Source organism: Mesocricetus auratus, unplaced genomic scaffold (assembly GCF_017639785.1).
Source record: "Mesocricetus auratus isolate SY011 unplaced genomic scaffold, BCM_Maur_2.0 Super-Scaffold_4256, whole genome shotgun sequence".
NCBI lineage: Eukaryota > Metazoa > Chordata > Mammalia > Rodentia > Cricetidae > Mesocricetus > Mesocricetus auratus.
The window spans coordinates 35,591,637-35,608,039 of record NW_024429182.1 but is presented as its reverse complement, the minus strand read 5'-3'; the positions used below and the strand labels follow the sequence as shown (position 1 = coordinate 35,608,039).

At 42.8% G+C, this 16,403-nt stretch overlaps 1 protein-coding gene across 1 annotated transcript in view; it reads right to left on the bottom strand.

Moving 5' to 3' along the window:
* Positions 1–16,403, bottom strand: part of Pgm5 (phosphoglucomutase 5) — a 154,492-nt gene that overhangs the window by 98,034 nt on the left and 40,055 nt on the right. The gene's annotated exons all lie outside the window — the stretch shown is intronic.

Here is a 16,403-nt window from a genome sequence, read left to right as displayed (position 1 = left end):
AGGTTAGGGAGTGGTGAAAGGCTAGGTAGGGGTGAAAGGTTAGGTGGGGGTGAAAGGTTAGTTAGGAAGTAAACTGTTAGGTAGAGGTTAAAGGTGAGGTAGGGGTGAAAGGTTAGGTGGGTGTTGGGGAAGTCCTTTGTCAATAAAGCACTGTTGAGCCAATAGGAATCTAGATAGGTGGGACTAGGAGTCCAGGAGGATTCTGGGAAGGAGAAACACAGGAGAGTCAACATGTAACGCCATGGGGTAGGAAGCCCGGAACTATTCTCCGGTAAGAAACATACTTAGATTAACAATTATGTGGTAATTACTTAAGTCAGAGCTAGCCAGTAAGAAACAAGCAAGGCCAACAGCTTCATAATTAATATAGCCTCCTATGTGTTATTTGGGACTGATGAGGCTCTAGAACCAGGCTGGCGGGAAGGCTTCTCTCAAAGGAAAAAGCTTCTCTTTACAGAGGTGGGGGTGAAAGGTTAGTTAGGAAGTAAACTGTTAGGTAGGGGTTAAAGGCGAGGTAGGGGTAAAAGGCTAGATGGGGGTGAAAAGTTAGGTGTGGATAAAAGGTTAGGTAGAGGTGAAAGGTTAGCTAATGATGCATCTACATGATGACTAGTAATGTGGGTCTCAGGCTCAACCTTGGATGACTGTGAAGCTCAAATCTACGCTTTTGTCACTGCACTGTGCACTTCATGACTCTAAAGGGTGGCTTGCTCCAGAACGCACACTCTCTTCCTGCATCCCCGTTTGCCACGTGGGTCACTGCTGTAATCAGAGCACTCTACTCAAATGGAAGTAAAAAGCAAAGATGTGGTTGATATTACAGTGCTCATTAAGGGTTCCCATGAACAGCATCCATAATGTGAAAAAAGAAAGAACCATTATGTCAGGTCCACATCATTTTGGTCCAATAACAGGACTTTTATCCACTTATTAATGACCTGTATAGAAGGAATTCCTTATATCGTATCCTGTGTGCTGCCACTAATGCCTGGCTCTCTCACTAAATCATAACTATGAGCCTGTTTGCTACACCACCAGACGAAGTGTGATTGATCTTGTCAATTCGACGCACCTGGGCATTTTCTTGATCGATAATTGATGTGGGAGGGCCCAGCCAGTCAAAGGCAGTACCACCCCTTGGCAGGTGTGCCTAGGCTATGTTAAGACCAAAAGCTGAGCAAGTCAGTAGGCAGTGTTTCTCCATGGCCCCTGTTCAGACCCTGCTTCCAGTTTCCTGCCCTGACTTCCCTCAGTGATGGACTGTGACCTGGAAATTGTAAACTGAAATGAATCCTTTCCTCCTCAATATGCTGTTGGTCATGGTGTTTATTGCAGCAACACAGAGAAAACTAGGACACGCAGAGACAGGAATAAATATTTCTTGATGGTTAGTTACAATAAGCAAGAGACACGCCAGGCGTTGGTGGCGCACGCCTTTAATCCCAGCACTCGGGAGGCAGAGGCAGGCAGATCTCTGGGAGTTCGAGGCCAGGCTGGACCGACAGCCTCCAAAACAGAGAAACCCTGTCTCGTAAAACCAAAAAAAAAAAAAAAGAGACACCAAAAATGATAGTATTTGTTGGAAAGCATCCATTATTCTAGAATGTTCTTTAATGATAGGCAGTTAATTTAAATGGATATTCTTACTGGTACAACTGGGACTTTAACAAGGTATCACTTCCCAGGGAAAAGCAGGGTCAGCTTTTCCTCCTGTGGAGGAGGGGACTTCAGAGATGTTTTTTGTTTTCCTGGATTTTTCTTTAATATTTTTATTAATTTTTTGAGAATTTCATGGAATGTAGTTTTGTGATTTCTGTTTTTATTCATTTTGCTTGTTTGTTTCATATACTTTTAGAACTTCATACACAAGTATTCGTTTTCCTCATTCCTACCACTCCCTCTCCCCCCTAATCTTCCCTCCCAAGTTCATGATCTCTTTTTTAATTATTCTTATATGTACATATATATGCACAAGTGTGTATGTATGCACATATGTACATATAACCTACTGAGTCCATTTAGCTTTGCTTGCATGTACATGTGTCCAAGCTGACCACTTGGGGTTGAACAACCTACGTGGTAGCTGCTTCCTGAAGCAGACAGATTCTCCTTCTCTCCCAGGCACTGACTATCTGTAGCTTTTATCTGGTGGTGGTGGGACAATAAGGAATTTTCCCTGTCCATATTGGCATGTCCATATTGGCTTGTCAACTGGTATTGTCATTATGCTAATCTTATGCAGGTAGCCACATTGCTGAGATTTCTTGAGTGCAACTTCCCTGCATATGTAGAGAACATCATCTCACAGAAATCACGCTGGTTCTCTGATTCATGTCATCTTTCCACCCTCTCTTCTGTGATTTCACTGAGCCTTTAGTGTAGGAGTTCACTGGAGATGTATCAGTTGGGTGTGATGTAAGCAAAAATCAGTCACCTTTCTTTTCCTAAGACCAGGTCCTGCGTCAGGGTAATAGCCAGCACTGCTGGGGCCTCTGTCAAGCCTTTGGATCTCCAGAACTATGTGTTATACAAGCCTTTCCTCTTCCTAACAATGGATGCCTCAGGTGCTTTATTGTAGGAATAGCTCAGCTGGAAAAGACCACACCTAAGCATGACAGAGCAGGTTCCACCAAGACATTGTATTGGCAGAGAACCAACTGCCCCTCTGGGGATGTCCCTTCTATCCATTTTAACAGGCAGAATGCAACTTTCTCTCAATGCTAGGACACTGGATAGAGTGTCTGATGCTTAGGACTGAAAGCCTTTAGCTCCCGAGGTCGTGACACAGGCTGGTTTGCTCTTGGTGTGCTTTTCCTATGTGAAGCAAGGTACTTATTTTTGAAAGAAGGAATTTATTTATTCCTTTATTCACTAGTCTCTGAGTTACTACATCTTAACAGCCTGACATCTTTTCTCTGGAAGATATCTCTCCTCCCTCTTCTTCCCATCATTATCTTTATTAGTACCGCCAACATCATGGTTTGTGTCATCCTCTGGAGTTCTTTAAAGGGAACTTTCATGCAAAACTCAGGTATTTTATATCTTCACCAAGCACTCTTTTCTACAGAGAATGTTGAAGGCACTGTTGAAAACTACAGCAGAGACTGTTCTCTGCCACCTCTGATGACCATCTCCCCTGCTTTCTTCATAAGAACACTCAACTTTGGCTCTCTTTCTCCCTCCCTCCCCCTCTCTCTCTGTGTGTGTGTGTGTGTGTGTGTGTGTGTGTGTGTGTGTGTGTGTGTGTGTGTACACTCTGTATAATGACTACATTTCTCAGCCCCCAAAGTTCTAAACACTGGGCTTTGGTCAGATGTGTCTGTCCATGTCTGTGAGCCATCTTAAAAGCTGTGTATTCTTGGCCATTCTTTACCCTCCCCTGTTTCCAACTAAGACATGAATATGGTTCCTACTTCCTTGAGCCCTGAGAATGAAGAAGGGGTGAGGAAGAGGGGGAGATGGCAGCAGTAGCTATCTCTCCTGACATAGTTTGAGTGTAGCTTAACTGTGTCTCTCGAAGGCCCATGTAATGAAAAGCTTGAACTCAAAGATGCTAGAACCACTGGGATGTAGGGCCTAGTAGTGGGTGTTTGGGCTATTTAGGGTATACTTATGAAGGGGCATAGGCCCCCAGTATCTCTGTCTTTCTAACATCCTGTCTGCCAACATGAAGCACTTTTGTGCATGTGCCTCTGCCATGATGTGACTGTAGCTGGGAGGGTCTTCACCAGAATTGAAGCCATGCCATGCCCTTAAACCTCCAAAACTATGACTTACACCAACCTTTTCTCTTTATAACATTAGAGGCCTCAGGCATTTTGTTGTAGTAATAATGCAGTGACCTCAACTTAGTCATGTCCAATCATAGCTACAATCCAGCCTGTGGCTCCCAAAATGTCATTAGATGAGAGTTCTTTCTAGAAATCTCATAGACCTTGTCTGAATCACTCATTGCTTTCAAGTTTCTAGTGCTCCTGATCCCACCTGATTGGTAAGATGCATTTAAAGAAATCCCATTTGAGTGGTTGAATTCTTCCTCTCCCATCTATCTGTAATGCATCAGAAGACTCGACTAGTGGTTTAGCAGAGAAAGGGGTAAATCTAACATAAAATCGGAAAACAAAGACTATTATATCAATAAATTGAGGTTGACTGGTGTTTAGAAATTACAGAGTAACAAAGAAATTCATTCTCACAAACATCTCTGTGAACAAGTTTATCACAAAAACAGTTCATTATAGTGTTTCTCATATTTTACTTTTGTAGCTTTTGGCTGAACTACTGACCAGATTAGGAAATGGGTAAATGCTTTCAATATGTACACAGTTCACATATGTTTTAGTGGGATGTCTGTGAGATACAGTCAAAACCCTATCATCACAGTTTATGGGAGAGATAAATGTTCAAGGAATTTAATGGATTTTGGCCGGCACACAGGCAGACACAGATGTGTCTTACAAGAAAAACAAAATAACAACAAAAGTCCTCCCACTAACCAAATTTTCCAAAGAGATAGGAGTGTAGTGGCCAACATGTTTCTATGTAAGTGCCTGATAGAGGGAACAAAGAACACAGAATTTTTCATTTGTCACAACTTTATAAGATGTTAATTAAAAGATGGATCAGAGGGCAATAGACCTAATCCTAGGTAACTGACTAAAGCTTGATGTCCATATGAAGAAACTCCAAATAAAATCAGCAATTATTAATTACCAGATAAGCAGAAAAACTGTGGACATATGAAGATCACATGGCAGTCTTCCTAAAAGCCTTGCTGTGTTGTGACGTGTACAGGACCCACAGCAAGGAGTCTGACAACCTATATGGAAGATATAGAGGCTAAGTCAAGCCACTGGACTTTAAAGGCTAAGTCCTAAGTGTGAATTGTATTTTTATTCATCTTTTATCTTTCTCAAGATAGGATTTCTCTCTGTAGTCCTGGCTGTCCTGGAACTTACTCTGTAGACCAGACTAGCCTTGAACTCACAGAGATTCTCCTGCCTCTGTCTCCCAAATGCTGGGATTAGAGGTGTGTGCCACCACAGCATGTAAAATGTTTCCCATAGGTTCATGCGTTTGAGCACTTGACCTCCATCTGATGGAGCTATTTGGACAGGTTGTGAGACCTATAGAAGGCGAGGACTCTCCAGAAGAAGTGGGTCACTGGGGTGAGTGTTGAGGTTCTATTGACCAGTCATGCTTCAGTTACCCTAGCAGAATGAGGAGTGTTGAGGTTCTATTGACCAGTCATGCTTCAGTTCTCATTCTGCTGCCTGACTACAGATACATTGTGATCTCCTGGCCTCCTTCTCTTTTCACCATGACTTCCCTGCTTGAACTGTAAGCCAGGATACCCTTCTTCTCTTCAGTTGCAACTAGCACTATAGAGCTGGAGACCTATCATGAGACTAGTCCACCATGCTTCAGTGTGAAGACTGTAAAACACCATCTGATAGTAATTGCCCATCTCCCCTGAGCAATGCTCAAGCATGTCCATGTATTTCTCCATCTACTACTCATGAAGGAGAGTGCTCTCATCATCCTCATTTAGAATAATCAGGTATCCCTGCCCAAGGTTACACAGCCAGAAAGCATCAGAGTCAGAGTTCAAACCCAGGTGGTCCACACACAGATTTCACGGTAGCCCAATAAAGATCCCTTCCCAGTTTCTGCAGAAGCCTGAATATCCTGGCAGCTCTAAATGCTTGCTCTTCTCAAATGATGTTGTCTTTCCCCTCCCTCTTCTCAATGCTAGGGAAGCTCTTCAAAGATAAAAGATCTTTAGGATGCTGTGCCATCCTGATTTCAGATCACTTACCTTGTCTGTCCTTGAGCTTCAGATGGCTAGCCCTCTCAGATCTGGTCCAATACCTTATGAAACATTAATTTTGGAATGTGAAGTTTGCTTGATGAACATAGACCACTGAGGTGAAGATCAGTGCCAGAAGTCACATGCTGGATAAACAGTGGACCAGGAATGCAAGAACGTTTTTGTTTGTTTGTTTTGAGAAGTGAAAAAATAAAGGTAGGTAAGGAAAGAAGAATGTAGCAGAGTAAAGGAAATAATGGAGAGATGGAGAAAAGAATAAGGGAGGAAGAAAGGGGTCAAGGTGGTATGGGTAGGAGAGGACAAGGACTGTGCGACCATGAATATGTAAAGGTCATGGATGGTTACACAGAGAACCCTTGCTTTGACAAAACCAAAACCCAAAACCCAAAGACAAAAAAAAAAAAAAAAAAAAAAAGTAAGGCAAGGCCACAGGCAAACACCACCACACCATTATCAGCGAATAGTGTAAGAGAGGATTTGCAGGGACATAAGGAGGTGAAAAGAAGGGGACCCTTAATTCCCTTCTAAAACCATACCCCTATACGCTCAGGTACTTCACAGCTCAAAGTTGCTGCAATTACTACTTTCACTGGGCAAAAAGAACAAATGCATCCATTATTCACCATTTGGTCTGAGAAGGAATGACCTTCATCCTGGCTCTACTTAAGGAGGGAGAGGGGCTTAATGCTGTCCACCCCTCCCACTGGCTAAGGCCCTGGTGAAAACTCCAACCAGGGTCTAGACTCAAGGAAATGTGGTTAGTTTCTTTGTCTCTCAGCCTCATAAGTAGAGTGCTATGGGGTATGAGGTTTAGAAATCCTGCAGACATCTGCTCCATCAACTCTGCCCTAGAGAGACAGAGCAAGGAGCCTGAAGAAGTGAGCAACACCTTCCAAGGGAAAGCAGAAAGGGCATTAATCAGGTCAAGCAAGCTGCTGGGTCAAGGTTCACCTGAGGCCAGCCTATGCTTTGTGTGAGCCAAACACTGCTTAAGAATTTAGGTTCCATTTCATCTAGTTTCTCTCCTGTTCTGTATAAAGTCCCTGGCAGATACCATCTGAGTCCTGGATAGAGATCTTGCTGTCTCAAATGCAGGCCTGAAGTTACCGAACAGTTGTCCTCAATGCTGGGATAGAAACCACTGATGCAATCAGACTTACCCACAGGGAACTCTAGAAGAGGCTGTAAATTGCAAATCCAAATGACAGTCACACCTCAGATAGACACCAGATTTGAGATGCAAAGAAGGATGCTCGGGCCTGGCCTCCAACCTCACCTGTGCAGAGTATACAGGCAGAGACTGTCTAGAGGCTTTTTTCTTAAGGCACTGGGTATCTGAAATGCAACTGCTAGCATATTCCCTACTGAAGAAACTCATCACTTAATCAATACCATTTATGTTTTGTGTCAGTGGTGTTGTCTGTCTTGGATTTAAAACTCTCAAAAAGAAGAAACTGTATCTGTTTACCCCACCTGCACAGAAGGCAGGCTGGCAACGCTACTGAAACCGGACCAACACCCTCAGTGCAGCCGCTCGCACTGGTATTACAGCTAGGGTGAGGGTGTAAATTCAAACTTTACCTTGAATTCCTGTCAATATTTTCATGGAAGTCTCAAGCCAAAGCCAAGAACCACTTCCTCCAAAGCTTGACTAATGCTCAAAAACCAGCAAACAAACAACAAAAACCAGGTTCAAAATTACAAGGCATTTTATGTTAAAATTATCTGGGTGTATCAAGTGTCACCCACCACCATTTGGGCAACGTGTCTCTCCTGCCACAGTGGTCTCCAGACCAAGCAACACAAATGACATCCATTCATGGTACAGGAAGAACTTTTGTTGTTCCCAACATCAGGAATAGTAAAGAAACAAGACTTGAGACAGACAATCTGATGGCTACAGCCTTTATGGCATTTTTGTCATGTGACCTTGGACAAGTTATGGAAGCTCTTGGCATCATATATTTTCTATAAATACCATGTCCACACTACAGGCTGCTCCAAATGTTTCTGTGGGTTTCTATGACGGACGGCATATACACCAGAGCTCATGGAGACAAAAATGCAGTCACACTCTAGTTTCCCCTCAGTCAGCAGTTCAGGCAGCTTCTCAATGCCCCCTGTGTGCCTCCCTCACATCCTATCCCTCCCTCAAGCAAAATCAGTATTAGCAAGCACCTGAGCCGTATAATAAACCCTGTTTACTATGACCCTGGGAGGTTAGAATTAAAAGCCATTTAGTATTCTGTTGTTAGTAAGAGTTACAAAACCCATTTCAAATTAGAAGCACATACAAAAATCACAACATCTTCATGACCTGGAAAATGCAGTGGGCCTAAGATGCCTTCCTCACTCTCTTCCATGTAAAAGCAATGCTACATGCCAAGCACATACATCAGAGTTACAAAGCACTGGCTGGCTTCCCTGTGTCTTTTTTTTGTGGCCAATAAATTTGACTACTGATCTTCAAATCTTAAAGACTTCCAGTTTTAAGTGAAGGCAAGTCTTTGTCAATGAAGACCAGATTGCTGGTAACACACATGTGTTCTGGTGTGGCACAAAGAGAAAAAAATATCCAGAGGTCTCTCCTGTATCCTGACTCCAACCACCATTTTCAGAAGATCTATGTATAAAATCCTCCATGATGACAAGGGGAGTCACCCACAGGAAGTGGTGGTTCCTGATGCTGATAGAGCAAGACTCAAAAGAAATACTCTCTTCACTTTTACATAAATGGGTTTGATTATTTTTTGCTCTTATTAAGTATAACTTATGAATAAAATAAGATTCATCACCCCCTTTTCCTTCACTTTAATTGTATAGCTCCATGGATCTTAGCAAGTCCATACAATTGTATAACTGCCACCATCATCAAGACACCAAGCATTGCTATCTGTCCAGTTACCTCAATGCTCTTCATAGCAACCAACAGGATTTGCTTTCTAAATCACTAAACCATCTCCCCAGCCCTTAGATTGCTTTCTACAACAGATTAATATTTTCAGTCATAAAGAATGAAAGGCAGTTATTAAACCAAACATACCCTCCACAAACCAAAATGAAACTACAAATAATGGCATACCCTGACTTACTGGAAATCTCTGAAACCCTGGATTTAGTCTTAAATCCAATCAATATCATGAAGATGCTAAGGGAACTCACAAAGTATGGCTACATCTGTCAATATGATTTCCCAAAGGCCAAGGAAACTGAGTCAATAAAGGGGCTGCAAATGGGGTTTTGGATACCTTTACCAATCTCAGTGCCCATCCAGGACAGGATCTGAAATTACAAAGAATCCTTACAAGTATAGCAGACCTGAGAGAGGAGACTTCAAAAGTCATTCATTTTCCCATTCCAGTGGATTGGTTTGGAACACAGGTGACTTAATGGCTATCCAACAGTGACAGTGATTTTCTGACAGTCTCACAGAGCAAAAACCTAAGATGACTCTGAAAAATGATTTACCCAATGATAAATGAAAGATGATTTACCCAATGTCTTCAAAGCCAGGAACCTTCTATTCAGAAATGTTCGCTTACTCTTCTCCCTCTACCCACATACACAAACGCCCTCCACTAACACTGCCCTTCCAGAGACCGACACGTGGAAATATTGGATATCAGGCACAAACTTTCTTGGCATCCTTTCCAGGAGCTGAACACAAAACCCATATGGGAAGGAGTGTTAGGCATCCTCTAAACAGCAGTTCTCGACCTGTGGGTCATGACCCCTGGGAGGGGCAAACAACCCTTTTATAGGGATCACATATAATATATTTACATTATGATTCATAACAGTAGCAAACTACCATTCTAAAGTAGCAAGAAAAAATAATATTATGGTTGGGGAGGGGGGTCAACACAACATGAGGAACTGTGTTAAAGTCACAGCCTTAGGAAGACTGGGAACCACTGATCTGAACATCCTAACAGTGAACTCACTACTCCTCCCATTTGCCAACACACGCAGCAGACCATCCTAAGCTGAAGGCCAGGTTGGAGCAGATTTGAATTAGCAGCTAGGAAGTGATTGTGCCACCTCCTGTCACATTAAGTCACACATGACACCAGCTTCTGTACTCACCTGCTGTTAATGAATTCCACCTTAATGAACATGAAAACCATAAGTCAAGCACAGTTCATTACACTCAAGTGAGACCGGGTCCTTAGGCATCCCTTGTTTTCTTCTTACCACTTGGGTCTATTTTCCCTTGTATTTGAGCACAACAATCACCAAATGTATCTTGGTACAAAAGTAAAATGAGGGTTGGGCTGCTGGCCGTGCATAGTAATCTTTCAGAATTATGTGTACTGATTTGTGGGACACTGCAAACAATTTTTCCAAAATGGCAAGTACCAAAAAGTGAAGAAATGTCACTCATTTGTTTAATAAGTGCACACTAAAAACATGCACTGTGCCAACTTATGAAGAAAAACACTGTTTTTAGGTCCAGTTACTATAGCGACAAAAGATCCATGAAGAGTAAATCTCATACACTGCTTTAAGGAGGAGGGACTATGACATCGAATACTCACTGCCAAGGTAAAGCTGGACTCCAGGCCTAAAAGAAAAAGAACGAGCTGAGGAAACGGGCAAAGACAGCACACTTCTCACAGAGAAGCTCCTGAAAATGCACCGAAGAGACGTGGACTAGGGGAGCTGTAAGCAGCACTTATCTAGAAGACTGAACATGTCATAACAGGGCATGCGTGGGATCTCCTCGTACACGCACCAAACGCTGCCAACTGATTTCAGGAAGGAGAGAGGTGTAATTCTGTGCTTTAGGTCAAGGTCCTTGGGAGATCTCCATCCAGAGTATGAGATGAAGATGAGCAGGAGACCGATTTATCAATTATCACAATAGCCGAAGGAGGAAAGTGTGAGAGAACCAGAAGCAATACATGGAAGACTGGAAGGGAGAGACTGAGTCAGACACACAATGGGACATTCAAGCATTCCACTGTGCTCTGTGGTGGAGCAGTCAGAGAAAGCACAAATACTGGATGTTTTTTAAGTGATAAGAAATGAGCCCTCCAGGGTAGATCAGCACTTTGCCCAGCATGTGTTTGATCACCAAAAAACTAGTTTATGTAAGAAACCCATTTTTAAAAAAAGGAAAGGTCTTCTCATTGGGCCAACTATGAGATGATGGGTAAGACAAACTTAGCTGTCTGGGTCTGAGGTCCCCCAAAGGACAGACTGGAAGTATAGTGAGCAAGCGGAGTGGTCCGGAATGCCTGGTGTGCCGGTTGCTCTGATGATTTTTTTGGTTGCTCCCTTCCGTTCTTTGATTCCCATTTCACTCAGTGTCCTGCTCTCCTTCCTAAAGTGAGCCTCAGGCCCTGGCAGGTTAGTCAGCAGGAGGCACCAGCAGGACACTGAGCATGAGGGGACAGAGGCCCTTGTTTCTCCCTCCCTGTAAGTTCAGTCCCCACCAGCAGCCGGCTTCACGGTTCCAGAGCCCACAGTGCTGGGCTTCACTGATCCTCGCCCTTGACCTTCCAGTCCTAAGGGATTCTCATCTGTTATTGCTGGTCACATTGGCCGTCCCACTCTTTTCTGACCTTGTGAGGATTCCCCAACTTCGTTCATGCCTCCATAAACTATTAGGTTCTCTCTGGTAAACCTTTTTCTTGTTTGAAGGTGAATTTCAGATGATGTACATGCAAGTGTTCTGTATGGAGGTGTGCACACGTGAGTGGAGAGCAGACGGAGGCATCAGATTCCCCGGAGCTGGAGTCATAGGCAGTTGTGAACTGACCGATGCAGCTGCTAGAAACCAAACTCAGGGTCCTCCACAAGAGCAACTCTTTGAGAGCAATGTCTTTCTTGCCTTCATCCTAATTGATGAGGAGTGTCATGGCAACCTATGATAAAGGTTTTCCCAAGTTTTCTTTCTGCTGTCTCAGTATAGGAGATCTGAGGCAAAATGCTCCCATCATTCTGTTGCAAAAGCAACCTATGGGAGGTGAGTGATCAGCCACTATTCACATTACTGTTTCTCATTGCCATGTACATGATGACTGATGCATGAGATGAAACAGCCCAGAGCTGTGGATGTGGCAAGGGTCAAGGTCACCATACATCAGTAGAAACTTGCATACTTGCAGGATTAACACTGTCTGAATTCCAGGAACCAGCTGAGCATGATCAAGATAAGCTACAGTCCGTATTTTAGACTGAAGATTGGCAGCAAACCACAGACTCAGGGGTAAGTGTTTTCATATGTGTTATATGGACCTTCTCATCCCAACCCCCAGTCAGGCCCAGCTGCATGTTTCTGATGGCCCATGAACTAACTGTGACCTCCTCACAGAGTCTTTCTGTAACTACCCTTTCTAAGCAAGATGCCCCCTCCTCACCAAGTTTCACTGTACCAAGTTCACATCCCCATAACTCAAATTACAACTTGTGTGTCTATATTTTTTTCTTTATGTTATTTTATGCCTTTCCTATCAGCAAGTTCTGTCATAGCAAGGGACCAAGTCTAGGGCATAGAAAGTGCTTAGAAATATTTTCCAGTGAATAAATACTAAATACACAGGTGGCACCAAAAGTAAAGGTGGAGGGTCACCAATGTGTCACCATCCTGTTTACACATATGGACTTTTGTGGCCTTGCTTGTAGTCAAAACATGCTTCTCATAGCTGGGTCCTTTGGATGTCTCCAAGGAAAGTTCCACTCTAGTGAGTAGAGCTTGAGGCTGCATGTTTGACTTGCTTTGTACAGCATTCGGCACAGCCCCAAGCACAGATGGAGCGTCATAAATATTACTGAATGATGATGACACCCAGGGTTATTTAATACCTCCATGTGGGTGGAGACAGACCTTGGGCCACAAATATACTTTGGATATGCGTTGCTTCTCAACTCATCTGTACCAGAATGTTTTCAACAACGCAGCTCATCTGTGCCACTAATCAGTCACATTCGGATGACACAGTCCCCAAAGAATGCCATTTTCAAAGAGGAAAGTTTATTATCTGGGGGTAAATGCGACCTTTGTGTTAGTGACACTGTGAGAATAGAAATTAAAGGCAATGAAAGTCTCTTTCTGGGAAACACCAGTCTTATCTGCGAATAACGAAAGTTTGGATATTTTATCAGTTTCAAAGTTAAGTGGGCTTTTGGATATATCACAAGCATTCAACAGCTACCCTGGTATTTATGGATACAATCCTATGGTTCCATTCATTTAAAATAATAGCACTAATACTAAGTAATTTGGGAAACCACAAGAAGACGGACTTTTGAAGCTGCATTTGTTCACCAGGAAGAAAGAGCTTATAAAGGGTCCATCATGAGAATCCCCAGGGGAGCGACCCAGCAGATCAAATACCCAAAACAAATCAGCAGGTCAGAGCCCCACAGAATTCTGAATCCCAACCAGCAAGCATGAATAATCCTTTTAAACGGTCACTCACGTATCAGAACAGGCCCTTTGTGAGTCTCTAGGCAAGGCCCCTGGCCTCTGACTGAACGGACGTTGTCTTGGGAAAGTGGACGATGCGAAATCAAGAGCTATTGGGACACTTCCACAAGAGAAGAGGACAAATGGTTTCTGTTGTTAGAATGAAACTTCCCACTGCCAGCCATGGCTTGGAAAGCTGTTGGCTACCTCACAGGAGAGCTGGGCAATGTTTTCAACGGTGTCAGCTAGGCCTCTCTAGATCCCTGAGAAGCTGAGATAGGAACCTGTATCAGAAGACACAGGGTCGAGTCCTGCCAGTTTCCAGTTAGCTGTGGGACCCAGTACAAGGCTCTTAACTTTCCTGATAACTAGTTTGTTAATATGAAGAGAGGAATGACTGGCATAATGTCCTCACAAAACTATTGCCAGTTTAAGTAAGATAAATGTAAATTTTATCTAAATTATAAAATTGTGTTTAAGCAGAATCCTGGAATATCACAAAAGCTACATACACAGTGCCCAGGATTCTTTCCTTGGGTACATGCACCATATGGTATTCACTCACACAGACACACGTATACACATAAAAATAAAAATAAAATTCTTTAAGAAACTACTCCGCTTATAACAGGCTCAAAATATGGAAATAGCAATAAAAGTTTAGCAAAACCTGTGAGACAACTACACTAAAAACTTCAAGTGTATGTGTAAGAGAAATTGAAGAAAACCTATTTAGAAATACACCCAGATTGGAAGATCTAATATTAGTAACTCCACTCAGGCATATATCCAAAAGATGCCCATTCATACAACAAAGATGTCTGTTCCACTATGTTCATAGCAGCTTTATTTGTAATAGCCAGAACTTGGAAGCAACCTAGATGCCCCCCAACCAAAGAATGGATAGAGAAAATGTGGTACATTTACACAATGGAGTACTATTCAGCAGAAAAAAAAAAAAAACAATGGAATCCTGAAATTTGCAGGCAAATGGATGGCACTAGAAGAAACAATCCTGAGTGAGGTAATGCAGTCACAAAAAGAGAAACATGGCATGTACTCTCTCATATATGGATTTTAGACATAGATCTGGGGAGTGCCAGCTTACAATTGCATGGCCAGAGAGTTTGGGAAACAGAACCTTCATTCAGTGGCTGATGGAAGCAGAGGCAGACTCCCACGGCTAAGCACTGAGCTGAACTCAAGAAATCCAGTGACAGAGAGGGAGGACTGATGACCAAAGGGGTTAAGACTGGGCTGGTTTAACCCCCAGAAACAGCTGACTTGACAAGGGTTAGAGCTTGAATCCCAAACTGATGCCTGGGAATCCAGCATGGGACTGATCAAGACCCCCTGAATGTGGGTGTCAGTGAGGAGGCCTAGGTAATCTATTGAGCCTTGGGTAGTAGATCAGTATTTATCCCAGGTATACAAATGGACTTTTGGCTCCCATCCAACAGTGAGAGATGCACTCTTACCCTGGACTCTTGGGGGAGGGTCTAGGCCCTGCCCTGGATGAAATGACAGACTATGGACACCCCCATGTAGGGCCTCACCCTCCCTGGGGAAATGAGGGGATACTGGGGTGGGGTTGATAGGAGGAGAGGGAAAGGGAGAGGGACCTGGAATTGACATGTGAAGCAACCTTGTTTCTAATTTAAATTTAAAAATAAAAAATTAAATTAAAAAAGAAAAAAAGAATGTAATCTTCCTCAGATGGCTTCACAGATTCAGCAGATTCTCTGTCAAGGTCCCAAACAGCTCTGATATGAACTGACACATCAGTTTTAAAATGTCCTTAGTAATGGAGAAAGCCGAGGAAATATATATGTAGTAACTAGACAAAGAATGAAAATGACCGGATGGTTAGCCTCCTGATTTCAGTGTAGTATCTTTGTAAAAACACAGTAAAATAAATGGAATAGAATAAAGAGTCCAAAGAGTTCCACATAAATATATGGTGGGTCAATCTTTAACAAAGAAATCAACACTATTCAGTGGAGAGAAAAATTCCTCCCATAAATAGAATTGGAGCAACTGAACGTGGGGGTGGGGTGGAAATCCTCAACTATTACCTCACACCACACATTAAAATGAACTGAAAATTGAAAGCACCAATGTAAATGTTATGACTGCAGTTATTCACAGGAAAAACCCTTCTGCTTTAAAGAGTATTGTGTAGCCATTTCCTCCAAAGACCATCCATCTTGGGGGAAATCTCATTAATATTCAGGAAGTAAACAACTGAATGGATTCAGGAAGTCCCTGAAACTGGCCAGATATGCTAGGTTCCTCTTACCCATGCATATATAAGCTGTAAGGACTCTTAAGACACCCTCAGATAAGCTGGGTTCTTTCAGATAAGCTGGGCTCTTTAGGAGAAGTTCAGACCAGCCAAGCCACTTGGGAGGAACAGACCAGCCAGCTACCCAAGGAGGCTCAGGCCACCTGAGCGGCTGGAAGGGGCACTCTCCATCCTACTGAGCAGCCTGCAGGCTGGGCTGTGTGCTCCGGAATGGTGGAGGGTGGAGGCAAGCTACAGGGAGGGATATATATCTTTTAAATGAAAGACGGTAACAAGTATCTGATAAGCATATGAAATAATTAAAAATCATGTTATTGGCTGTTGATAATTTAAACTATGATAAAATGATATCTAGCACACAATAGTTTGACTTAAGTTAAAAGTCTGTTCCAACCCCCAATTATTGGTAAGGATATTATGCAGCAAACACAAGCCCCCACATTGCTGAAAAATGTATAAGGTAGAAAACAGCTTGTCAGCTTCTTGGATGTACAACTATCCTAAAAATCAACATTAATTCTTAGATGTTTGCCCAGGACTAACTGAAGTATGTCAGCAACAAAACCTTTAAATAGCTACTGGCTACAGAGAGCCCAGATGTCTATCAATGAGAACCTGGAGAAAACAAATGGTAATATTCTCATATATTAGTAATACACTGCATAACAAGGAGAGATGTGCTTCTGACATATGCAATGATAAGGATAAATTTAAAAAGGGGTAGGAGGATGACACAGTAAAGGATCAGCTCTGCTTCTATGATATTGAACACTGCTAGAAAGCATCAGGTACAGGGACAGCAATGTAACTCAGTCTCAGAGCGCATCCCTAGCATGTCCGAGACTCTGGATTTG